General features: G+C 44.9%; 2 protein-coding genes across 9 annotated transcripts in view; one reads left to right on the forward strand and one right to left on the reverse strand.

Annotated features, from left to right (window-relative positions):
• Window positions 1-25,863, forward strand: part of LOC138797738 (albumin-like) — a 467,413-nt gene that overhangs the window by 198,558 nt on the left and 242,992 nt on the right. The window lies entirely within an intron of this gene.
• Window positions 1-25,863, reverse strand: part of FAM13A (family with sequence similarity 13 member A) — a 156,552-nt gene that overhangs the window by 74,939 nt on the left and 55,750 nt on the right. The window lies entirely within an intron of this gene.

The raw sequence follows: 25,863 nt of genomic DNA on the forward strand, positions 1-25,863 counted from the left end.
TGTCATCCTTATTTCATACTCTAACAGCACATTTATTTCAGGAAGTGCGCCGGCTCACTTTACCAGCACAGTCCTATTTAAATGGCAGCTATGACGGAGATATTAGTAAGGAGCCCTCTATATTTACCCCAAGCATGTCCGCTCCCAAACCATTGGTGACACCAAATGACTCACCATTCATATGTTAAATGGTTGTCTCTTCTATGACGACCATTTGCCACATACCCCCCTTGCTGCCAGTTCTGATTTTCAGGTAATGAAATCATATAGGGGAAGCTTTATACCTCTTTCTTCTATAGTGGATCCTCAGATAAGCCCCTTAGTATGGACTTACAATCAAACGGCAGATTTATTTAAATTTATTTCCATATTCCACACCAAAATCCACAACAAATCCTCCAAATTTGGTGCATTTTTGTTTCTGCGGATATCCTTGAGAAAATTTGCAACATTCATGCTGTGTGTAGGGCATCTTAAAGGGGTTATCCATTGAAAATCTTTTTCTTTCAAATCAACAGGTGTCAGAAAGTTATATAGATTTGTCATTTACTTTTGTTTAAAAATCTCAAGTCTTATCAGCTTCTGTATGTCCTGCAGGAAATGTCTTCTTTTCGGTCTGATACAATGCTCTCTGCTGACATCTCTGTCCGAGACAGTAGGAGCTGTCCAGAGTAGGAGAGGTTTTCTATGGGGATTTGATACTGCTTTGGAGAGTTTCTGTCTCAGACAGAGGTGGCAGCAGAGAGCACTGTGTCAGACTGAAAAGAAAGCAACATTTCCTGCAGGACATACAGCAGCTGATAAGTATGGGAAAACTTTATATTTTTAAATAGAAGTAAATTACAAATCTATATAACTTTCTGAAAACAGTTCATTTATAAGAAAAAGATTTTCGCTTTATAACCCCTTTAAAGCGAACGCACAGAGTGTTTTTTCTTCTTCTTTTTTTTTTTTTTTAACACAGAGATCATGGTGGCGCAGCCAGTTTTTCAAAACGCCAGCTGGTTAACCATGATCTGCACTGTTTTCTTCATGTCCACTGGCCCGCCCTATGCGGTGGAGGAGGGTCCAGCGTCCCCCAGTGTAACAATATCCTCTCCCCTCGGTGACACAGCCAGACTTTATTCTAATGGCGGCACGCTTCCGAGGAAAGGGGATATGGTTACACTGGGGGCACTAGGCCCGACTAGTGCATAAAACAGGTGGAAGTGCACATGAATAAAATAACGCTGTTCGCTGGAACCGGCCAGCGTTTTGAAACTAGATTTGCATTTCCAGGGAAATACATAGTGCTTGAAAAGAGCGCTCCTTTACCAGTGACTTCCAGAGCGCCCCTTTACCAGTGACTTCCAGAGCGCCCCTTTACCAGTGACTTCCAGAGCGCCCCTTTACCAGTGACTTCCAGAGCGCCCCTTTACCAGTGACTTCCAGAGCGCCCCTTTACCAGTGACTTCCAGAGCGTCCCTTTACCAGTGACTTCCAGAGCGCCCCTTTACCAGTGACTTCCAGAGCGCCCCTTTACCAGTGACTTCCAGAGCGCCCCTTTACCAGTGACTTCCAGAGCGCCCCTTTACCAGTGACTTCCTTTTAAGAGAAACTTTAATCCTGGGTGCCGTCTCTTTAAGACTTGAGTCGCATCCCTTTAAGAGCAACTTGGCTCCCGTCCCTTTAAGAGCGACATGGGTCCCTTTAGGAGTGACCTGGCTCGCTCTTAAAGGGAGCAAGGTCGCTCTTAAAGGGACATATTTCGCTCTTAAAGGGACCCAGGTCGCTCTTAAAAGGACATATTTTGCTCTTAAAGGGACCCAGGTCACTGTTAAAGGGACCCAGATCGCTCTTAAAGGGACCCATTTTGCTCTTAAAGGGACATTTTTCGCTCTTAAAGGGACATTTTTCGCTCTTAAAGGGACCCAGGGCGCTCTTAAAGGGACCCAGGGCGCTCTTAAAGGGACCCAGGGCGCTCTTAAAGGGACCCAGGGCGCTCTTAAAGGGACCCAGGGCGCTCTGAAAGGGACCCAGGGCGCTCTTAAAGGGACCCAGGGCGCTCTTAAAGGGACCCAGGGCGCTCTTAAAGGGACCCAGGGCGCTCTTAAAGGGACCCAGGGCGCTCTTAAAGGGACCCAGGGCGCTCTTAAAGGGACCCAGGGCGCTCTTAAAGGGACCCAGGGCGCTCTTAAAGGGACCCAGGTCGCTCATAATGGGACCCAGGTCGCTCATAATGGGACCCAGGTCGCTCTAGCAACATGGGTTTCTTTAAGAGCGACATGGGTCCCATACCTTTTGGAGTGACTTGGGTCCCTTTAAGAGCAACATGCGTCCCGTCTGTTTAAGAGCAACTTGGGTCCTGTCCCTTTAAGAGTGACTTGGATCCCTTTAAGAGCTACATTTGACCATTTAAGAGCGACTTGGGTCCAGTCCCTTTAAGAGCGACTTGGGTCCCTTTAAGAACGACTTGGGTCCCTTTAAGAGTGTCATGGCTCCCGTCCCTTTAAGAGCGACTTGGGTCCCTTTAAGAGCGACATGGGTCCCTTTAAGAGCGATCTGGGTACTTATAATGGTAAAGATCATTGCTCGGTTACCATGACAATCTTACTCATGTCAGTGAGACAAAATCGTTAAGGACCTTCCATATATTACATCTTCTATTGGCCAATAGTGGACATGTGACTGTGGATGTTGTGATACATGCCTGACAGGACCTTAGAGTTCCTATTGGCTGCTATATTTCAGCTATTTGCATATGTGCTGTGATTGGCTGTTAGTGGTTAGAGTGTGGCCATTATTTTCTATGGGAAATTCGGGGTCTTTAAACGTAAATTTCTTAAAAACGACAAATCCGATCGAAACGAAAAATAGATAGCACACCACACACCGCCGAGGGCTTCGAAACGCAGTTTGAACGGAGTGTGTGCGCGAAGAAGACGAAAGAAGAAAGAAGGAAGAAGGAAGAAGGAGGAAGAAGGAAGAAGAAAGAAGAAAGAAGAAAGAAGAAAAAGGATTACAATATAGTGCTTTTCAAGCACTATAAAAAAGGATCGCACCACTGGGATCTCCTCAAATTAGTACTTTTGCTTTAAATAGATGTAAACAGACTGCCTGTTTCCCTGGCTTAAAGGGGTTATCCAACGCTATAAAAACATGGCCCCTTTTCCCCCACTCTTGTCTCCAGTTCAGGTGTGGTTTGCAAGTAAGCTCCATTTACTTAAATGGAACTGAGTTTCAAACCCCACCCAATCTATAGACAAGAGCGGTGCAAAAGTGACCATGTTTTTGTAGCGCTGGATAACCCCTTTAAAAGGTGTTATCCAGTCCTACAAAAACATGGCCACTTTCTTTCAGAGACAACACGACTCTTGTCTCCAGTTCAGCTGCGGTTTGCAATTAAGCTTTATTTACGTCAATGGAACTGAGCAGCAAACCCCGCCCAAGCTAGAGAGAAGAGTGGGGCTGTCTCTGGAAGAAAGTGACCATGTTTTTGTAGCACTGGATAACCCCTTTAAACTGACTGCCCAGTTCCAATGCCGTAGTGGTGATATACTTATGTGGAACCTTCTTGAAATCCAGAATATTCCTGGAAAAAGCAAAGTCATAGATCCACTAAATTTCAATGCACAATGTGCTGACAACCATTATTCCAGCAATCTTTACTGTTGATGACTAATCATGGCTGTAAAATTATTTCAGGGCATTTTAATCACGGTTTGGGGCAAAGTGCACCGAGCAAGAAACGCACTTATTAGTCCATATTCACGTGCTTAGTAGCTGATAATAGCTTCTCAAAGGTATTCTGGTATCAGAAAATTGTTATTATAAGAAACTACTGTCCCAATTTCTATAAGGTTTTAATATAGTATTCTCACTAGAGATGAGTGAACCTTGTCCAAACCTGAATGCTCTGCATTTGATTACCGGTGGCTGTAGAAGTTGGATGGAGCCCTGAGGCTGCCTGGAAAACATGGATACAGCCAAAAGCCCCCTTGCTTCCCTATTTTGCTTTTTAACTTTGCCCAGAATATCTATTTAAGTCTTTCCTGATATGACTCTTCAGACCTTCCACAATTTTTGTAGCACGTCTTCGGACCAGTTCCATTTTATCAATACCCTTTTTTCGGTGAGGTCTCTAGGACTGGACACAGTATTCCAGATCACTGGTGACTCATTTTAAGGCTGTCAATAGCCACCACTAAATCCTTCTCTTCTGAAGTCTTTACTAACACAGAACTGCCAATATGATACCCGGATAGAGAATTCCTTCTTCCCAAGTGCAAACACTGAATGGCAGTTTTTACCGTTTTGACCACTTATCTAGTAATGCTAAATCATTTTACATATTACTGACACCTCCAGCAATATCAACACTATTGCACACTTTTGTGTCATTGACTATTAACCCCTTAGTGACCGCCATGCTGTCTTTTCACGGCGGCCACTAATGGGCTTTATTCCAATGCGTACACCTTTTAACGGCAGGCGCATCGGAATAAATTACCGCCCGGCGGCGGCTGCAGGACGGGTGGTCAGTGTGACCGCTGACACCCTCCTGTAACTGCCCGGAGCGGAGGATTCTCCGCTCTGGGCAGTTTAACCCGTTAAATGCCGCTGTCAAACCATGACAGCGGCATCTAACGGGTCCCGGTAGATCCCGGACGGCGCCGTGGGTCATTTACATGATCGCGATGTCCCGCGGCGCCGTCCGGTCCTCCGATGTCTCCATGGTGATCCCGAGGTCCTAATGAAGGTCCCCGGGGTCACCATGGAGATGCCTCATGCTGACAGGGGTGGCTGTGGCTATTGCCTGTCAGCATGAGGCATGATACAATACATTGTAGTACATCAGGTACTGCAGTGTATTGTATCAGTGATCTAAGTATTTTACACTAGTGTACAGTAATGTACACTAGTGTAAAAGTAAAATAAAAGTGGAAAAAAAATGTGCGCCAAACACAACACAGCCCCCCCCCCAATAATAAAGATGCATTACATTCCCCAAACACTATAAAACATTACATAAAAGTGATCAAAAACACAAATTATATTCATATTTGGTATCGCCACGTCCGTAACGACCCAATCTATAAAACTACATCAATAATTATATCGCACGACACGCTGTAAAAAAAAAAAAAACAGTACCAGAATAGCTGTATTTTATCCATCCACTTTAGAAAATACGTCATAAAAGAGATCAAAAAGTCATATACATATAAAACTTGGTATCAATAGAAACTACAGATCTTCCTGCAAAAAATAAGCAAAAGATGAGAACGCTATGGATCTTGCAATGCGGCGACAGTTTTTGTGGGTTTTTCCTAGGAAGATGGTTTCTATTGCGCCAAAGTGGTAATAGTTAAAAAAACCTACACAAATGTGGTATCGCCATAACCGTAGCGACCCAGAGAATACATGTATTATGTTACTAGTGACCGCCGATACGAATTTTTACGGCGATCACTAATAGGCTCTATTCTGCTGCCATCAGCTCTTTATGGCGATGGTGCAGAATAATGCAGCGGCGCCGGTAATGCCCGCAGCCCCCTCCTCTCAGCTACCGAAGGTAGCTGAGGGGTTGGGGCAGAGTGTGGGGTCAGTCCCGGCAAGTCCCCTCACCGGCGATCACCGTTATTATCAGTATAACGGCGGCCACCGGTAACAGACATTGCCAGCGCAGCTGAACGCTTTCATCTCTTCTCACCGTGAATCCACAGTGAGAGGAGATGAGAACATGTCCTGCCCCCCTGTCCCCAGAATTAACCCTAGTGACCTGGTCACTGACCCTCCCCTCCCAGGGCGGCCATCTGATCCAAGATGGCCGCCGCCATCACTGTGAACAGACTCTGTTCACAGTGATGGATTCCTGAAAATGATCAAAGCTTCATTCTCTCCACCACCGGAGGTGGCGGAGAGCATGGGGCAATGATCAGTGACCACCCGGTGTGGTCCCAGTACAAGTGATCAGCGGTATATACTATATACCACTGATCGCTTGTTCCAAATGGTGCCGGCACTTTTTTACGCCTGTCACCAAAGTCAAGTGCCCTGGATTACCCCTAACCACCCCAGATTGCCCGTAACCACCCCAGATTGCCCGTAACCACCCCATATTGCCCGTAACCACCCCAGATTGCCCGTATCCACCCCAGATTTCCCGTATCCACCCCAGATTGCCCGTATCCACCCCAGATTGCCCGTATCCACCCCAGATTGCCCGTATCCACCCCATAACCATCTCAGACAGCCCATAACCACCCCAGACAGCCCATAACCACCCCAGATTGCCCGTCACTACCCCAGATTGCCCGTCACTACCCCAGATTGCCCCTAATCTCCCCAGATTGCCTGTATCCCCCCTGATAGCCCATAACCATTCCAGACAGCCCATAACCACCCCAGATTGCCACAGACTGCCTGTAACTACCCCAAATTGCCTGTAATCACCACAGATTGCTCGCAACCACCCCAGATTGCTCGCAACCACCCCAGATTGCCCATCACCACCCCAGATTTCCCGTCACCACCCCAGATAGTCAGTGAACACCACCAGATTGCCCATCACCACCCTAGATAGCCAGTAAACACCCCAAGATTGCCCATAACCACCCCATACAGCCAGTAAACACCCCCAGATTGCCCGTAACCACCCCAGATTGCCCATGACCACCCCAGATTGACCGTAACCACCCCGGATTGGCAAAGACTGCTCGTAACCACCCCAGATTGCCCATAACCCCACCAGATTGCCTGTTGCCACCTCAGATAGCCAGTAAACACCCCGAGATTGTCTGTTACCACCCCAGATAACCAGTAAACACCCACATATTGCCTGTAACTAAAATGACACTCCTTCTCTTCTGAGCCCTGCTGTGTGTCCATACAGTGGTTTATGCCCACATATGGGGTATCATTGTACTCAGGAGAACCTCAGTTACAAATTTTGGGGTGCTTTTTCTCCCCTGTTCCTAGTGAAATTGAGAAATTTCAAACTAAACAAACATGTAATTGGAAAAATTCAATTTTTTTCATTTTTACGGTCTAGTTTTGAATACTTTCCTCCAATACATGTGGGGTCAAAATGCTCACCACAACCCAAGATGAATTCCTTGAGGGGTGTACTTTCCAAAATGGGGTGACTTTTTTGGGGGGGTTCTATTCTGCTGACACTACAGGGGCACTGCAAACGCACCTGGCGCCCAGAAACTTCTTCAGAAAAATCATGCACTGAAAATGCTAATTGGCGCTCCTTCCCTTCTGAGCCCCGCTGTGTTCACACAGTGGTTTACTCCCACATATGGGGTATCGTTCTACTCAGGAGAACCTGCGTTACATATATTGGGGTGAGTTTTCTCCCCTGTTCCTCGTGAAATTGAGAAATTTTAAATTAAACAAACATATTATTGGAAAAATTCTATTTTTTCATTTTTACTGTCTTCTTTTAAATACTTTCCTCTAATACCTGTGGGGTCAAGATGGGTCACCACACCCCAAGATGTATTTTTTTGAGGGGTGTACTTTCCAAAATGGGGGGACTTTTTTTTGGGGGGGGGGGGGGTCTATTCTGCTGACACTACAGGGGCTCTGCAAATGCACCTGGCGCTCAGAAACTTCTTCAGCAAAATCTGAACTGGAAATGCTAATAGGCGCTCCCTTCCTTCTGAGGCCTGCTGTGTGCCCATACAGTGGTTTACGCCCACATATGGAGTACCATTGTACTCAGGAGAACCTGCGTTACAAAATTTGGGGTGCATTTTCTCTCATGTTTATTATGAAAATGAGATACTTTAATCTTAACAAATATATTATTGGAAAATGTCTATTTTCCATTTTTTTCCGGCCTAATTGTGAATACTTTCCTCCAGCCCCTGTAGAGTTAAAATGCTCATTAAACCTCTAGATTAATTCTTTAAGGTGTCTAGTTTCCAAAATGGTGTCGCTTATGGGGGTTTCCAGTATACAAGCCTCCTAAATCAACTTAAAAAAAGAACTGGTCCCTAAAAAAAATCAGTTTTGGAAATTTCATGAAAATTTGATAATTTGCTGATACATTTCTAAGCCCCGTAACACCCTAAAAAAAGTGAAGTATGTTTACGAAATGAAGCCAGGATAAAGAGGACATATTGATAATGTGACTTACTAACTACTTTTTGTCATGTGCCTTTTTTTTTTAGAAGCAAAGAATTTCAAAGTTCGTAAAGTGCAAAATTTTAAAATTTTTCATTATATTTTGATGTTTTTCACAAAAAAACACACAAGACAGTGACCAAATTTTGCCACTAACATAAAGAACCATATGTTACGAAAAAACAATCTCAGAATCGCTAGCATACGTTAAAGCATCACTGAGCTATAAGCGCATAAAGTGAGACAGGTCAGATTTTGAAAAATGAGCCTGGTCATTAAGGCCCAAACAGGCTTGGTCCCTAAGGGGTTAAACCTTCTTCTATGTCACTTACAAACATATTAAAAGGAACTGGACCCAGAACAGACCCTTGTGGCGCACCGCTTGTAACCAGTCTGGTGGAATATACACCATTAACAACAACCCTCTGATATCTATCAACCATCAACAAATCCACTGAACTATCCAGTTCACTGAAATTTTTCACAAAATTTCTCTATCAGATTTTTATGGTGAACTGTATCAAAGGCTTTTGCTGAGGTCCAGATATCCACGGCACCACCTTCATCCAGCACAGTCAAATAAATCAATGAGATTAGTTGTATACCAACCAGCAATGAACATATACCAGTTGTGATTACACCCCAGTGCTTTCATTAGGTCACAGTGTGGAAGAGACAAGGTGACATAACCCCTCTCACTCTTAAGTAACAAGGATGAAAAAAAATCCACAGGAAATACACTGTCCTAGTAACACCACATCAGCTACTACTGTATAATGTTTAACCCACTCTCACTGACACAGTGGAGCCTTCTCAAGGAAATTACACTTATGTCATCAGCTTGCACTGTGCTAACAAAAAAAAAAAAAAAAAAAGTCCTTCCAAGGGAGAAGAATACTCAACAATAGCTCACAATGTCGGAGTACTCCAGAGACATTTTTATTTTTTCAGATCTATTTATGTCAGAGTGTTATATAGATTAGAAAATTACTTCATTTTAAAATTTATCAAGTGTTCCAGTACTTATCAGCTGCTGTATGTCCTACAGGAAGAGGTGTATTCTTTCTAGTCTGACACAGTGCTCTCTGCTGCCACCTCTGTCTGTGACAGGAACTACCCAGAGCGGTGACAAATCCCTACAGAAAACCTCTACTGCTTTAGACAGTTCCTGAAACTGATGCCACAACTGATGGCGAAAATTCATCAGTTGTCATCAGGCGTTGTATCCTTTTTATTTTTCATTACCATTAGCTGTTTGACAGGCTGGATGGAAGAACGCTACAAGATGTGTTCCTCAGTCAGCTGCAGAAACATCTGCTACAATTTAAAGGGCCAATGTACTATTAATTGGTGCAGACCCTATTCCAGCCCTATATAGGCCAAGGCTCTTTCTAGGATCTTTAGTGCCCATAGCCTATGGAAAAAGCATTGCAGTGTGGCAGTTCCCTTTGCTGCCATCCCTGGACTCTGTTCTTGCCTGCCCTGACCTGTCCCCGACTATGCTTCTGCCCTACGTTCCCGGACTTCGGCTCCACCTCACCACCTACGCAAGTACCGGTAAGTACCAGGAGTAGTGCGGCGGGCTCTAAGGAAGACAGGCGCCCGTTTAGACTCTGCTCCCTGGTGTGATTTACATCATCGCTTGCGAAGAACAGCGGATCCACTATACTCCAGCCATTACATCTACAGGTATTCTTGTATCTACTGTCATCCTATGAGTACATAAAAACAAGCTTTAAAACAGTGTGTGCTGTCAAGTTTCACTATTAGAGATGAGCGAACCGGGTTCGGGCTCGAGTCCATTCGAACCCGAACGTTCGGTATTTGATTAGCTGGGGCTGCTGAACTTGGATAAAGCTCTAAGGTTGTCTGGAGAAGATGGATACAGCCAATGACTATATCCATGATTTCCACATAGCCTTAGGGCTTTATCCAAGTTCAGCAGCCACCGCTAATCAAATGCCGAACGTTCGAGTTCGGATGGACTCAAGCATGCTCGAGGCTCAGTCATCTCTATTCACTATATACATTTAGTCAGAAGCTGACTACCTACAAGGAATAAAGCTTAAAGGCACTGCAGGTGACAGCTTAGAAGAATGGACTGGTGTGGACTATGCGGTTCTACTGAAGCACTGCTCCATTCTACTATATGCTCTTAGGCTGGGTTCACACTGCGTTTTTGCAATCCGTTTTTTTCATCCGTTTTTTTTGCAAAAAATGGATGAAAAAAAAAAACATTTGTGTGCATCCGTTTTGATCTGTTTTTCCACTGAACTCCATTGTAAAAAAAAAAACGTATCAAAACGGCTGACACTACTTTTGTGTCAGTCAAAAAAAAACGGATTTGTTTTGTTCCGTTTTTTTTTACCACAATGGAAGTCAATGGAAAAACAGATCAAAACGGATGCACACAAATGCATCCGTTTTTTGAAAAAAACGGATTGCCAAAAAGCAGTGTGAACCCAGCCTTACTGGGCTCTTTGTCCAAGACTGCTAAATCTTTTTTCTAATTATATTGCATCACCAAAATGTACAATATAACAGCTTATATATTAAGGATACAGATTTGATGGTGCAAATTTAGCCAGTATAGATACGGTTTGATAATTTGTTAATACCATATAAGATGACTTTTCCTGCCTCCCGCTTAATTTAACCCCTGCCTGACCGCAGCAGGGCTCCAGCTGGTAAACTCTGCTGCAGTCAGGCAAGGGTTAACATTTTGCAGCGTAAAACACGAACCCCTGAAAATCTTCTTAAAAGTCAGGGGTCATCTTATACGCCGGAAAATACGGTAATACATTTGTATTCATTATACAGAAGCAACATATCCCGTAACAACGTATGAACAAACAGTGAGACAAAATGTGAGAGGTTGAGAAAGAAGTGGTCCTGGTCTACAAGGGGGAAAAATCCACCTTACCCTGTAAACAGCAACAGCATTTATAAGTTAAAAGGGCAAATTTATCTGTCCAAATATAACATCCAGTGAGTAACACGCAGATCCATCACAGGCAGGACAGGTTAGGTACAACACACTCATGTAACTTAAGACCAGGCAGAAAGGACCCAGTCCACGCTGGAAATATCCGGTGCCTCTTGCAGCTATTCTATAGGATCAGCAAGATTGGTTTACAGTACACAAACATGACCATAGCCTCCCCTCCCAGTGTGCCTCAATATCAGCTTTGTAGTAGTCTCTTCTTGTAAACCTTGGTAACACTACTCCTATTGTTTCACGGAGAACAGCAGCAGAGTTTGTGGGTTTTTTTTGTTTTTTTACATTCATCCAGTTCAGCAAACTACCCTTCACTGACCATAAGTATACATTGGTATATATAGTCACTCTATTTATTTATGATAACAAGAGAATGTAAATAATTATAAGGAGAAAAATAGATTTGATTCTATTAGGGCTTATTCCCACATTCCTTGATTAAGGTCTGTGCCCGGAAGATGTACGAGGGATAAGAATCCCGGAACTCCAGCATCATGATATGTTATGATGCCGTGAGCTCCCAATCACGTTGACTGTTCGCAGCCGCACCATGTGACCGTAATCACGGAGCATGGGAATATGCCCTTACTGTGTTCTATGAAATCACGATCACTTTAGTAACAATGGGGGAAATTTATCAAACATGGTGTATAGTGAAACTGGCTCAGTTGCCCCTAGCAACCAGATTCCACCTTTCATTCCTCATAGTCTCTTTGGAAAATGAAAGGTGGAATCTGATTGGTCACTAGGGGCAACTGAGACAGTTTCACTTTACACCATGTTTGATAAATCTCCCTCTATATGCCTATTATATGATGCACATTTTTTTTTTTTTTTTTGGGGGGGGGGGGGGGGGGGGGTTGAGGCGTAAAATGGCCTAAAAATAAAACACGTCTAAGTAAATAACCCTTGCACCCCGATTCCCTGACACAGGCAAGGATGGGTTTACAGTATGTTACCTGCCTGAGTGAGCACCGTTGTCTTGAAGGGCAGTGCCGGTATGGAAAGTTTAGGTAGTGAGGGAATTGCCCTAACTAGCTCACAGTGCCTATGCTACTCTGCAAGGATATCCATTGTAAGCAGATCCATGTCTGTGTCAGATAGCGGGGGACAGCAATAGTGACATAGAGGCACTGTGCTCCTAGGGCACAGCAGACCCTAGGCCCTGTCTCTATAACACTTTAATGGCCCAGTAAAGAGTGTTCTTCTCTAATATAAAGCCAGGCGGAAGACTTTGTGCAGGAACCATAGATGTTGTATTATTGCCCTGGCAACTTAAGCACCCAGCTTGGAATCTGTGCCTTTCCTTAAGGCCCTATTACACCAAACCATTATCTGCTGTACTTGTCCGATAGTCGTTGGTGTAATATCGGATATTAAAAGACAACGATCAGCCGACGTGCACGATGTTGGATGATCGTGGTCTTTTAACATGTTGAAACGGCCCGATCATGACAGTGACGGTATGCTGCTCGTGGCACCACATAAGCAGCGCCGGCAGCAGCAGACCCCCGCTGACTTCAGTTGGCAGTCCGGACAATCTAATGATCGTTCGGACAGACGCTCCTGATCCCTGCTCACTGTCTGTGCGTGTAATAGCACAGGCAGCGAGTGGGCGCTAGGGATAAGCAAGCGCTGACCTGAGAGATAAGAGATGAGCAAATCAGATTCATTTTGCTTCTTACAAAGCAAAACTAACCTGTGCTCATATCCCTCAGGCTGCCGACTCCATTCAGAGGGAGGATACCGCCGGAGGACCACCTGGAAAATATGGATACAGCTATGGCTTTATCCATGTTTTCCAGATGGCTTCTGGGCGGTATCCACCCTCTGCACAGAGCCGGCAGACTGAGGGAGATGAGAGCAGGTTAGTTTTGCTTCGTACAAATAAAAACAAATCCGATTTGCTCATCTCTAGGAGGCATACAAATGTAGATGGCTATTTTGTTTTCCAAGCACTGTGCAATGTAGGCTGAACGGTTACAAACAAGAAGTCCTGCCAAGCGTACATCACAAGTTTTGCAGAGTCACTGGCTTGCTGCCACATCTGCATGTTCCTACACATTATGTCTGCGGGGATATTTCATTTATGCTATTGCTTCATTGTCTGAGGGTAGAATGCCTTGTTCTTTACTTTCACAAACAACATCCCGAAGACTGGCAATTTGTGTCTTCTTCTAGAACAGCCACTGACGTGAATGCTACCTACGACGTAAGCTTTTAGCGTTCGGTCTATTGTGCATTGTGTAATGGCTGAGTGGGAGCAGTCACTTAAGGAGATGGTTTCTATTGGGTGATTGTGTATGCTCCTAAAAAGTAACAATTAGTAAGAAAGGAACTTAAATAGTGGATCAATGCTGAAGGAAGAGAGCAATTCTTCTAAAGCAAATAACTAAGAAAAAAAAATTAGGAACAAGTTCCTTCATGTGGAGATGTGGTTAAATAGGGTTGGAATGACCTAAGTCCCCACGATCTTTTAATGGGCTCCAGCACTGACATGCCCGCCTGTTTTTAATGTAATGATAGCATAATAGAGTGCAGGTTATCAAAATTATTTATAATGGACCAATTTACTGTATCCCTGCCTGGCTGGATCCTTCCTCCCCCAAATCGAAATAGAACAATGCATGGCTACAGCATGCAACAAAATAAGAGGAGCCTCGTTTAAGAGTCTCAAAACACAGAAAACACAGGACTAGCCAGATATCCCCCCGGGAAGGACCCAGTCAAGGGGTGGCTCCCGTAGGGAAACCACCAAAACCACCATATTGAGTGGCCCTATAAGTCAATGTAATGACAAGGGAAAAACCAAGGCCAGGTGTCCATCCACAGACAGCTTTTTCAGGGTGTTGCCCCTCATCAGTGTGGAGCAGGATTCTGGCTAGGAGGGAGCAATGTCTGGCAGAGCCATAAGAGGAACAGATCACTGGCTAGTCCTGTGTTTCGAGACTCTTAAACGCGGCTCCACGGGCTATTTTTTTTTTATTATTCATGTTTCCCAGGGAGCAATGCACCTAGGATTTCACGGTGTTAAGCGCTTTAACCAGCAGACAAGAGTGTTATCTTTGGCTAGTCTCCCTGAGATTAGTGATCTGCTTCCCACATGGCTACAACGAAAGTTATGTAATCACACCTTCTAAAAAATATATATATTCAGATGTCACACAATGGTATAATGAAAATGATGTAATATATTCACCTTATTCATTCTGCCCCATTTCTACACCATCAATGTAAGTCACCTCCCAGCCCTGTTTAAACCTTGATATTACAATAAGACCATCAATGTGTTCGGCATTTGATTACCCGTGGCTGCAGCCCTAAGGCTGCCTGGAAAACATGGATACATAGGCAATAGCCATAGGCTGTACATCTATGTTTTCCAGGACTCCTTAGGGCTGCATGCAACTTCTGCAGCCACCAGTAATCAAAAGCTGGTTCGGACGAATCCAAGCGTGCTTGAGATTTGTTCATCTCTAATGTTGACCAATCATCATTACTGTGACTGACCGCCATAGTCACATCATGTAGCATAAATATCACATCTACAGTTCAGGAAAGCGACAGGTGAGTATAAAATAATTTTTTATCCTGCCATTCGCTTACATTTAAAAAACACTAGTGTTATAAAGGGGGAATTCCGGTTAAGAGTCAGTTAAAAGAAACGCTGCTATAAAACACGTCCCATAAAAAGCAAATTGTAGGAAATTTAACCCCTTAACGACATCGGGCGTACCCATACGCCCCCGTTGCCTGGGCTTTAACGCAAACGGGCGTATGGGTACGCCCGATGTTTCCCCGATCGCTGCGTGTTCACACACAGCGGTCGGGGAAGATGGCCTGCTATAATGTATAGCAGGCCATCTTAGCTTCACGGCACGGGGGGTGGTTAACACCCCCCGTGCTTACGATCGCCGCTATAGGCTGATCAATTCAGATCAGCCAATAGCGGCGATCGGAACCTTTCCGGGTCATCGGTGACCCGATGACCCGGAAAAAAATGGCGGTCGGTGCTGTCCGAGGACGGCACCGACCGCCATTACTGTAAAAAGTAATGTTGATCGCCGTGCCACCGGCCCGATCGCCGTGAACGGCCGGCCGGCCGTTCACGGCGATCAGAGTCCAGCAAAATAGTAAATACCTGCCCTGGACCCCTCAGCTAGAGAGCCGAGGGGTCCAGAGCAGGTATTTGTACATTACTCACCTGTCCCGGGCTCCTGATCGGCGTCTTCCGGGTTCGCGGCGTCCTCCGTCATTCCGTTCGGTCTTCGGGTCTTTCCGGCGGTCCTCGTCGTCTTCTTTCGGCTATTTTCGGCTCCAGCCTCGTCATTTTCCGGATTTTGCGCTCTGCTGCCCCCTAGCGGCTGATATGTGTAATACACTTATCAGCAGCTACAGGGATATTCAGAATATAAAAAAAATTATTTTTTTTTCCCAAATTTTTTTTTTTCTATTTTCCGCACCCTATCGCCGCTGAGTGTTCATCAGCATCGCACGAAAGTGCGCTGCTAATCAGCAACTCCTCCTTTTTGGCGTAGGGTGTTTTTTTTCTATATTCTACTGCCACGGTCTGCTTATAAGTGCCGCACATAAGTGCGGCATTTATCAGCAACTCCTTTGTTGGCGTAGGTTTTTTTTTATACTTACTGTAAAAAAAACACGTAAAAAACACTACATTACACCACACTACATTGAATAAAGTTTGACACTACACCACTACATACCCCATATACCAATCCCCGTATAAAGATGGCCCCCAGGGTGTTTTCGGTGTCAGAGGGATACGTTATTATTGCCTCCGACACCGAAACAGCCAGTGAGGATGAATGGGGGGGATCCTTCTTTCCTCCATTCATCCTCATCATCCTCATCATCCAGTGACGTGTCTGGGGGGTAGCGTAGCGTACGCTGCCCCCCAGACACGTCTTTTCCGCCAGTACCGTCCCAATAAGAGATGGCGGTATGGTGTGAAATTCTACAAACTCTGTGAGAGTACCTCAGGGTACACTTACAGATTTCGGGTACGTGCAAACTGCGGAATGGCGAAGGATAACCCTTTGTGCATTCCGCAGCTGGCACCCGCCGGCGGACTGATGCGGGCGCATGTCTCTATCCGTGTCATAGACTCCATTCTATGCACGGGCGGAATCCGTCGTCCATCCAAAGAATGAACACGTTGGACGGAGAGCGGAATCCGCCCGTGCATAGAATGGAGTCTATGACACGTGTGGAGACGTGCGCCCGCATCAGTCCGCCGGCGGGTGCCAGCTGTGGAATGCAAGAAGGGTTATCTGTCGCGATTCCGCAGTGTGCATGTACCCTTAGAGTGTATGAAGGAAGGGACACCCGAATCCAGCCCCCAGATGCCCCCAGATGCCCCCCCCCCCCCCCATCCTCGGAGTTAATGGGGAGATCGTCCGGGAACTGATCTTCCCACTGCTGGATAAAGGTCACCACCTGTACAGGGATAACTTTTATACCAGCACCCCCTCTTCCGGTCCCTCGCTGCCCTGTAGCTTGCGGCACGATCCGTAAATATCAGAAGCAGTAATAGCGCCCTAATATTTAGCAGCCATGGAGCGGACCCAGCACTTCTGGATATGAAGGACCCCGTATCGCACCAGGACAACATTTTCCAGGTGACGTCCCCCACACTGGAGAAAGGGAGACCCCAGAAGAAGTGCAGAGTGTGGGGTAACAGGGGGATCAGGAAGGACACCATTTTCCAGTGTGACACCTGTCCTGATCGCCCCGACCTCTGCATACTGGATCGCTTCAAGGCGCACCACACGTCACTGGGGTTCTACATTATCTAAATTCTGTCCCTTATTCCTATTTCAGGGGTCACGTTGATTCAGGGATTATTCTGATCGCCATTATGGATTCGGGAAGGAATTTTTCCCCTGTGATGAGGCTACTGTCGTCTGCCTTACGAGGGTTTTTTGCCTTCCTCTGGATCAACACAGGTTGAATTTGATGGACACCTGTCATTTCCAACCTTATAAACTAATAATTGGCCTAATACCCCCAAATAAATTAATAATTGTCCCTTTTCCCCAGCTAAATAGGTATGGCCGCCATTCCCATTAGAGGATGCCATGATGCAATTACAAAGCCTCTGTGCAGCCAGGACAGTAGAAACCCCCCACAAGTGACCCCATTCTGGAAACTACACCCCATATGGAATCTAACAAGGGGGTCAGCGGGGATATGGCCCCCTGGTGACGGCCACATTTGGGACGTGAAAATGAAAAAAATTGTATTTTTTATTTTCTCGGCACATGTTCTACGTAAGTGCCCGTCACCAGTGGGGTCCATATGCTCACTGCACCCCTTGTTAGATTCCTTATGGGGTGTAGTTTCCAGAATGGGGTCACTTGTCGGGGGTTTCTACTGACCTGGCAGCACAGGAGCTTTGTAATTGCGACATGGCCTCCATCCTCCATTCCAGCCTCTAAATGGCGCTCTGTCCCTTTGGTGACTTGCCCTGTGCCCATATGGCACATTATGCCCACATGTGGGGTATTTTCGTACTCAGGGGACACTACCCTACACGTTTTGTGTTCATTTTCTTTTTTAACCCCTTGTGGAAATGGAAAAAAATCAAGGCTAGACCAACATTTAGTGTAATTTTTGTAAAATTTTTACTCTAAATTATTAATCTTGTCATGTTTTTTCATTTTCACAAGGGGTTAAAAGATAAAAAAAAACATTTAATGTGTAGAGCAATTTCCCCTGAGTACGGAAATACCCCACATGTGGACATAAAGCGCCATGCGGGTGCAGGGTAAGCCTCCGAAGGGACGGAGCGCCATTTGGTTTTTGAAGGCTGGATTTGGATGGAATGGATTTCGAGGGGCCATGTTGCATTCAAAAGGCCCCTGTGTTGCCAAGACAGTTGAAACCCCCCACAAGTGACCCCATTATGGAAACTGCACCCCTCAAGGAATGTAACAAGGGGTGTAGTGAGCATATGGACCCCACTGGTGACGGACACAAATGTGGAACAATGTGGCGTGAAAATGAAATATTACATTTTTTACACTATAATGTTGGTCTAGCCTTGAATTTATCATTTTCACAAGGGGTTAAAAGAGGAGAAAAAAAACAAAATGTGTAGCGCAATTTCCCCCGAGTCCGTAAATACCCCACATGTGGACATAAAGCGCCATGCGGGTGCAGGGTAAGCCTCCGAAGGGAAGGAGCGCCATTTGGTTTTTGAAGGCTGGATTTGGATGGAATGGATTTCGAGGGGCCATGTTGCATTCAAAAGGCCCCTGTGTTGCCAAGACAGTTGAAACCCCCCACAAGTGACCCCATTATGGAAACTGCACCCCTCAAGGAATGTAACAAGGGGTGTAGTGAGCATATGGACCCCACTGGTGACGGGCACAAATGTGGAACAATGTGGCGTGAAAATGAAATATTACATTTTTTACACTATAATGTTGGTTTAGCCTTGAATTTATCATTTTCACAAGGGGTTAAAAGAGAAAAAAACACACAATATGTGTAGAGCAATTTCCCCCGAGTCCGTAAATACCCCACATGTGGACATAAAGCGCCATGTGGGTGCAGGGCAAGCCTCCGAAGGGAAGGAGCGCCATTTGGATTTTGGAGGTTGGATTTGGCTAGAATGGATGATGAACGCCATGTCGCATTTACAGAGCCCTCGTGCTGCCAAAACACTGGAAACCCCCCACAAGTGACCCCATTCTGGAAACTGCACCCCTCAGGGAATCTAACAAGGGGTGCAGTGAGGATATGGACCCCTTGATGACGGACACATTTGTGCCATGAAAGTGAAAAAATGAAATTTTTCCCTTTCACGTCACATTGTTCCACATTTGTGCCCGTCACCAGTGGGGTCCATATGCTTACTGCACCCCTTGTTAGATTCCTTGAGGGGTGTAGTTTCCAGAATGGAATCACTTGTGGGGGGTTTCCAGTGTCTTGGCAGCACGAGGGCTCTGTAAATGCGACATGGCCCTTGAAATCCTTTTCAGTGAAATCCAGCTTCCAAAAGCCAATTGGCGCTCCTTCCCTTTGGAGGCTCGTCCTGCGCCCCCTTGGCACTTTATTGCCACATGTGGGGTATTTCTGTACTCGGGAGAAACTGCGCTACACATTTTTTGTCTTTTTTTGCCTCTTATCCCTTTAAGAAAATGAAAAATTGAAGGCTAGAACAACGTTTTAGTGTAAAAAATAATTTTTTCTTTTTTCACGCCATATTGTTCGGAAAATCTGTGAAGCACCTGTGGGGTCCAGATGCTCACCGCACCCCTTGTTACATTCCTTGAGGGGTGTAGTTTTCTAAATGGTGTCCCTTTAGGGGTGTTTTTTAGGTTTTGGCACCCCAGAGCCTCTGCCAACCTGAAGTGGTACAGTCAGAAATGACCAAATATAACGGAGGCATTGAAATTCACTAGGCGCTCCCTTATATCTGAGGCTTGTGGTTGCGTCAAATAGCGCAATAGGGTCACATATGGGGTATTTCTATAAACTGCAGAAACGGGGCAATAATTATTGGGGTGCATTTCTCTGGTAATAGGTTTATAATTATGAAAAATATTGGATTACAATAAAATCTCTGCACAGAAAATTAAAATTTTCAAATTCCTTACACACTTCGCTTTTATTTCTGTGACTCCCCTAAAGGGTTAAAACACTTTCTGGATGTGCTTTTGCAGAGTTTGGGGGGTGCAGTTTCTGAAATGGGGTGCTTTGTGGGGCTTTCTAACATACAGGCCCCTCAAATACACTTTAAACCTGAACAGGTCCCTAAAAATATCTGATTTTGAAATTTTACTGAAAATTTGGAAATTTGCTGCTAATGTTTTAAGCTTCCTATCGTCTAAAAAAAATGAAAGATAGTTTAATAAATGCCGCCAACATAAAGTAGACATGTTGCTAATGCTATTTAATATATAATTTATGTGGTATAACCACTTTCTGTATACGCAAAAAAGTTTCAAAGTTGGAAAAATGCATTTTTTCACATTTTTTCACATTATTTGGGTTTTTTTCATAAAGATTTGTTATGAGTATCGACTCCAATTTACCAGAAATGTGAAGTACAATGTGTCACGAGAAAACAATCTCAGAATCAGCCGGATAGGTAAAAGCATCCCGAAGGTATTAATGACTAAAGTGACACTGGTCATATTCATAAAATTTGTCTCTGTCATTAAGGCCATTTCAGGCTCTGTCCTTAAGGGGTTAAGGAAATGAAGAAGTACCAGACGCGTGTGACAGCGACTTATCTCCCTGCTCCTATTAAGAGAGACATGCAAGCTCTGCCAGTCCAAGAGGCTCATCTGTGTATTTGGATACTGACCTTTCAAGACAAGATATTCCTGAATAGCAGCCTTATCTTGTCCAACTATCTCCTAACATGTCCCCAAGCAGGACTTAACTGGGCACATTTAGGTGGCAGGTCATTGGCAGACTTACCTGACTGCTTCCCTAATTAATGGCAAAGCGCATATTAAAAGAGTTATCTAGAATTACACAGCTACTTTCTTGTCCCCAGGTTGTGCGCGGTATTGCAATGTAGCTTCATTCACTTCAATTTAATGGAGCTGCAAAACCACAGAGGAAGAGGAATGTTTAAAACACGGCTTTTGGCTTTTTGGCTTTTCAAAAATATGTTCAAAAATATGTTGTGTGAACATACCTTAAGGGGTTATACGGAATTATAAAACCATTCGAGCTTTCTTTTAATAACAGCACCGCACCCATTTTCAGGTTGCGGGTGGCATTACAACTCTGCCCCAGGCTAAGAGTGGAGCCAGTGGCGTAGCTAGAGGCAAGGTAGGCAGCTGCTATGGGGTCCCTGGGGGAGGGGGGCCCAGGGATGCACAGGGGAAATAAGAGCTTTCCCGTGTCTTACTGCTTAACCCCTTATGTACTGCAGTGTATAGGTAACCCAGTGTTCACTTACAAGCTGCAACACAAAAAAAGGCTTAATAGGCAGAGGACAAGGAGATCTCTGCTTCATTGCTCTGATAACCGCTGACCTCTGTTCTCCGGCTGCAGCAATCAAGTAGGAAAATGTGCAGAGCTCCATCCAAAGGTCAGGGGTTATCAGTGCAGGAGCAGTGAAACAGAGATCTCCTTGTCTTCCTCTGTGTTGTGCAAAGGGGAGGGGGGCCCCTTACAGTTTTTTGCTATGGGGCCCTATAAATCCTAGCTACCCCACTGGGTGGAGCATTAAAAAATAGATTGCAATGGGTGTACAATGGCATAAAATGAAAGGGTATGTGAGAAAAGAAGACAATGCAACACCACATTGTTAAAATAAATATGAAAAAAAAATTAAAATAAAAATTAAACTAACAATATAGTACAAATCAGATTGTACTATATGGTTACATGCTCCTCCACGCCGGATATCTTATAGGCAGACTCACCCAAGAGCAGGGCCGCTCAGCCTGGGGGAGGGGAGTCTTATCTTAGCTCTATGAGGTACATAGGGAGCTGCGGTCAGTACACTTACTAATAATGTACACTGAGCAAATTAAAACAGGCTACATATACAAAGGGATATCCAAAAATTAATGATTATTTAGAAATATGGTTTGTTACAGTTTATGCTTCTTTGTCAGAGACATTCGGGCTGGGAAGAACAAATAATGTCAGCTGAAATGCGTTTAGAGAACAGGCGGTAAGAACGTTGGCAGCCGCAGACTGCTCTCAAGTGTCACTAATGCCAAGTGGAGGGAAAAGAGATTAGACTTTGGCCCATGAACCAATTTGCAGTGGAGACTTTCATATCAGATGTAACTATATTTGTCTGTCACAGCTGAACTCAGCAGGCAAACATTTAATGTGTTGAACACGATGTTCCAAATTGTTGTCTTGCCTAAACTGGACGATGTATATAGCCTTAAAGGGGTTATCCAGTGCTACAAAAACTTGGCCACTTTTGCACCACTTTTGTCACCAGATTGGGTTCTGACACTCAGTTCCATTGAAGTAAATGGAGCTTAATTGCAAACCATGCCTAAACTAGAGACAAGAGTGAGGCCATGTTTTTGAAGTGCTGGATAACCCCTTTAACCTCTTCCCTCCACACGACATACTGGCACGTCCTGCGCTTTTTTGCAGCCTGGGACTGCGGCTATTAGCCATCGGCCGCACCTGCTAATTAGGACAATTGAATGCAGCTAAAAAACCAGAAGGTGCAACAGCAACCCAAAGGTGCAAGGGCTTACCGAATATACTCCTCCCAGTGTATTCATGATAAACACCTGCTCTGTAGATATTAAAAAGTGAGGATCTTAGCAAACTATTTATTCAGAGTGTCACATGTCACCAACGTTAAGGTGTCCTCAGAGATAACGGTCCCTACTCTAGCATTTTCACACTAGCAATGGCCTCTCCTGGGCTGAACAAGCCTACAACTGGGCAGATAGGAGCCAAATGATCTCTTTTATAGCAGCCTTGGGACATGGGTGGAGTGCAACCCAACAGGAGGTAGCCACACACCCCACATTCAACTGAAAAAAAAGGAAATTTTGGCAGCACATCTATGACTCTGTTCACACTGCAGGTTGCACGCTGCTTGTGGCTTAAGTACAGACAAAAAAAAAACAGAAGGTGCAACAGCAACCTACAGGTGCAAGGGCTTACCGTATATACTCCTCCCAGTGTACACACGGTAAACACCTGCTCTGTAGACATTAAAAAGTGCAAACTATTCAGCCCAGTATGTCATGTGTACACTAGGAGGAGTACATACGGTAAGCCCTTGCACCTGTGGGTTGCTGTTGCACCTTCTGTTTTTTTGTCTGTACTTAAGCCACTAACAACCTCGTGCAACCTGCAGTGTGAACAGAGTCATAGATGTGCTGCCAATTTTTTCCATTTTCTCAATTAAATGCAGCTGTCAAACATGAGGAACACCCAAGGAACAGGCAGCAGCGGGAGAGCAGGACAGGTTAGTATACATTACTGACATGGCCCCGGCAGTATGGCTAAGATTTAAATTTTGTAGATACATTTTTATAGCATTAGACTACTATGGTCGTAAAAACTAAGGAAAAAAAATCCTGCCACTTTTGTTCCAAGAATCTCTTTATGGACAATAATAGTACAGGAATTCAGACCCGTCCGGGTCTTGCTCAACAGCAGTTGAGAGTGCTGGGATTCTTATTCCTTAGTGATATTTGTTTTCACAAGCACCACAATACGCTGCAAGGAAAATAATTTTATAGATAATCATTAACAAATCTTGACAGACAAATTCCTGGGTCTAAGCCAGCTTTTAGACCTCAAAGAAGGTCAAACAACTACATAAAGCAGCTAGTCAATAAACATTAATATATACACATTAATCTGCACTGAATATACTGGCTCATTCCTGACAAATGGTGCAACAAGAATGCTGGGCTGTATAGCTAGGAGGTATAATCATTTAACAAAATTAATTTTGGTTATCTTAAAGTGACTCTGTACCCGCAATCTGTCCCCCCCAAACTACTTGTACCTTCCGATAGCTGCTTTTAATCAAAGATCTGTCCTGGGGTCCGTTCGGCAGGGGATGCAGTTATTGTCATAAAAACAACTTTTAATCCGGCAGCGCTGTGTCTAACGGCCGGGGCTTTGTATATGCATTAGGCTGGCACCACCTCTCTGTCCTTCATCCCCACCCTCCTCATCATTAGGAATGCTCCAGGAACATTTACTGCTGTTTGAGCTTTGCACAGGTTTATTAACGATCCAGCCCATGTTCATTATACACACAGGTGGGGAATAGGAAGCAATCTGCCTGGAGCATTCCTAATGATGAGGAGGGTGGGGAGGAAGGACAGAGAGGTGGTGTCAGCCTAATGCATATACAAATGTAAGCCCCGGCCGTTAAGACACAGCGCTGCCGGATTAAAAGTTATTTTTATGACAATAACTGCATACCCTGCCGAACGGACCCCAGGACAGATCTTGCAGATTAAAAGGAGCTATCCGAAGGTACAAGTGGTTTGGGGGGGGGAACAGATTGTGGGTACAGTGTCGCTTTAAGATAACAAAATTTGTGGCATGATTTTGGTTAAATGGTACAGAGTCGCTTTAACACTATTGCACAATTTGCAGCAAAATCCAACACACATAATGGAGGAGATTTATCAAACATGGTGTAAAGTGAAACTGGCTCAGTTGCCCCTAGCAACCAATCAGATTTCACCTTTCATTTTCCAAAGAGTCTGTGAGGAATGAAAGGTGGAATCTGATTGGTTGCTAGGGGCAACTAGGCCAGTTTTACTTTACACCAGTTTGATAACTCTCCCCCAATATGTTTATTACTGACTTTGTAGAGGGGCTACAGAGTAGCTACAAATGAGAACATAGTTTTGCCTCTTTATAAATCACTGGTCAGACCACACATGGAATACTGTGTACAGTTTTGAGCATCGGTATATAAGAAGGACACAGCTGAACTAGAGCGGGTGCAGAGGAGGGCAACATAGGTCATCAAAGGAATGGGTGGGTTACAGTACCGGGACAGGTTATCAAGCTTGGAATCATTTAGTTTAGAAAAAAAGATGTACAAATATATGAATGGACAGTACAGAGATCTTTGTAGTGATCTAGTCTAGGTCTGTAACCATGACAAGGGGGCATCCTCTACGTCTAGAGGAAAGAAGGTTTCACCACCAGCACAGACACGGATTCTTTTCTGTAAGAGCAGTGAGACTATGGAACTCTCTGGCACATGATGTTGTCATGGCTGATTCATTGAATAAGTTCAAGGGAGGCCTGGATGGTTTTCTTAAAAAATATAACATTAGAAGTTATGAGCACTAGATTACATGTAATAGGAGGTATGATTATTCATTCAAGCCTTTCCTACTATTAGGCCCCGTTCCCACTGAGCAAAACTAGCGGAATTCCACGGCGGAATTGTCCGCTGCGGAAAGCAGTTAGCCTCCCGCTCATAATGGGAGTCTATGGGAGGCGCGCGCTCATGCTCTATCCGCGCTGAAGAATGAACATGTTCACTCCGCTAGTTTTGCTCAGTGGGAACGGGGCCTTAAAGGGAATCTGTCAGGTCCCTAGTAGGTACAGAGCTGCGGATACATGTGAAACTGCAGCTTCCAAGGAAAAAAAAAAAAAAAACTCACTTGCTCCCCTGTTCCCCACTCACTGACTGCGTTATTACACGCATTGACAGTGAGCGGGTAAGACCCAGGGGGGCCCGGGAAGCGGCCCGGGTGATCGCTAGATTGTCCGGGCAGCCCATAGAGGATAGCAGTGGCCTATTCCATGGAGCAACAGCAGCAGATCGTTGCTATCTTTTTTTGTCTTTCAGCATCGTTCATGCCAGCCGATCATTATCTTCTATTACTCGTGACGATTAATGGTCGATACAGGTCCTATTCTACAGAGCGATTATCGACCGTTACGGCCGATAATTGTCCCGTGGAATAGAAGGCAACAATCAGCCGACATCATTCATGTCAGCTGATCATTGCAGTCATAAGTCTTTCAAACATGTTGAAAAACGACTGATATAGCAGCGATCTGCTGCCGTCACTCCGTGGAATAGGAGCGGCGACAGCAGACCACCACTATCCTCTATAGGCTGCCCGGACGATCTAACGATCACCCGGGCAGCCCCCCGCAGCTCAGGTGGCCTCCCGCACTCACCCGCTCACTGCTGCCGTGTGTAATAGTGTTGGCAGCAAGCAGAGAACGAGCAGCAAAGAGCGCTGACAGCGCTCGTTTGCTCCTCTGAGTTGGCCCATGGAATA

Source organism: Dendropsophus ebraccatus, chromosome 7 (assembly GCF_027789765.1).
Source record: "Dendropsophus ebraccatus isolate aDenEbr1 chromosome 7, aDenEbr1.pat, whole genome shotgun sequence".
Classification (NCBI taxonomy): domain Eukaryota; kingdom Metazoa; phylum Chordata; class Amphibia; order Anura; family Hylidae; genus Dendropsophus; species Dendropsophus ebraccatus.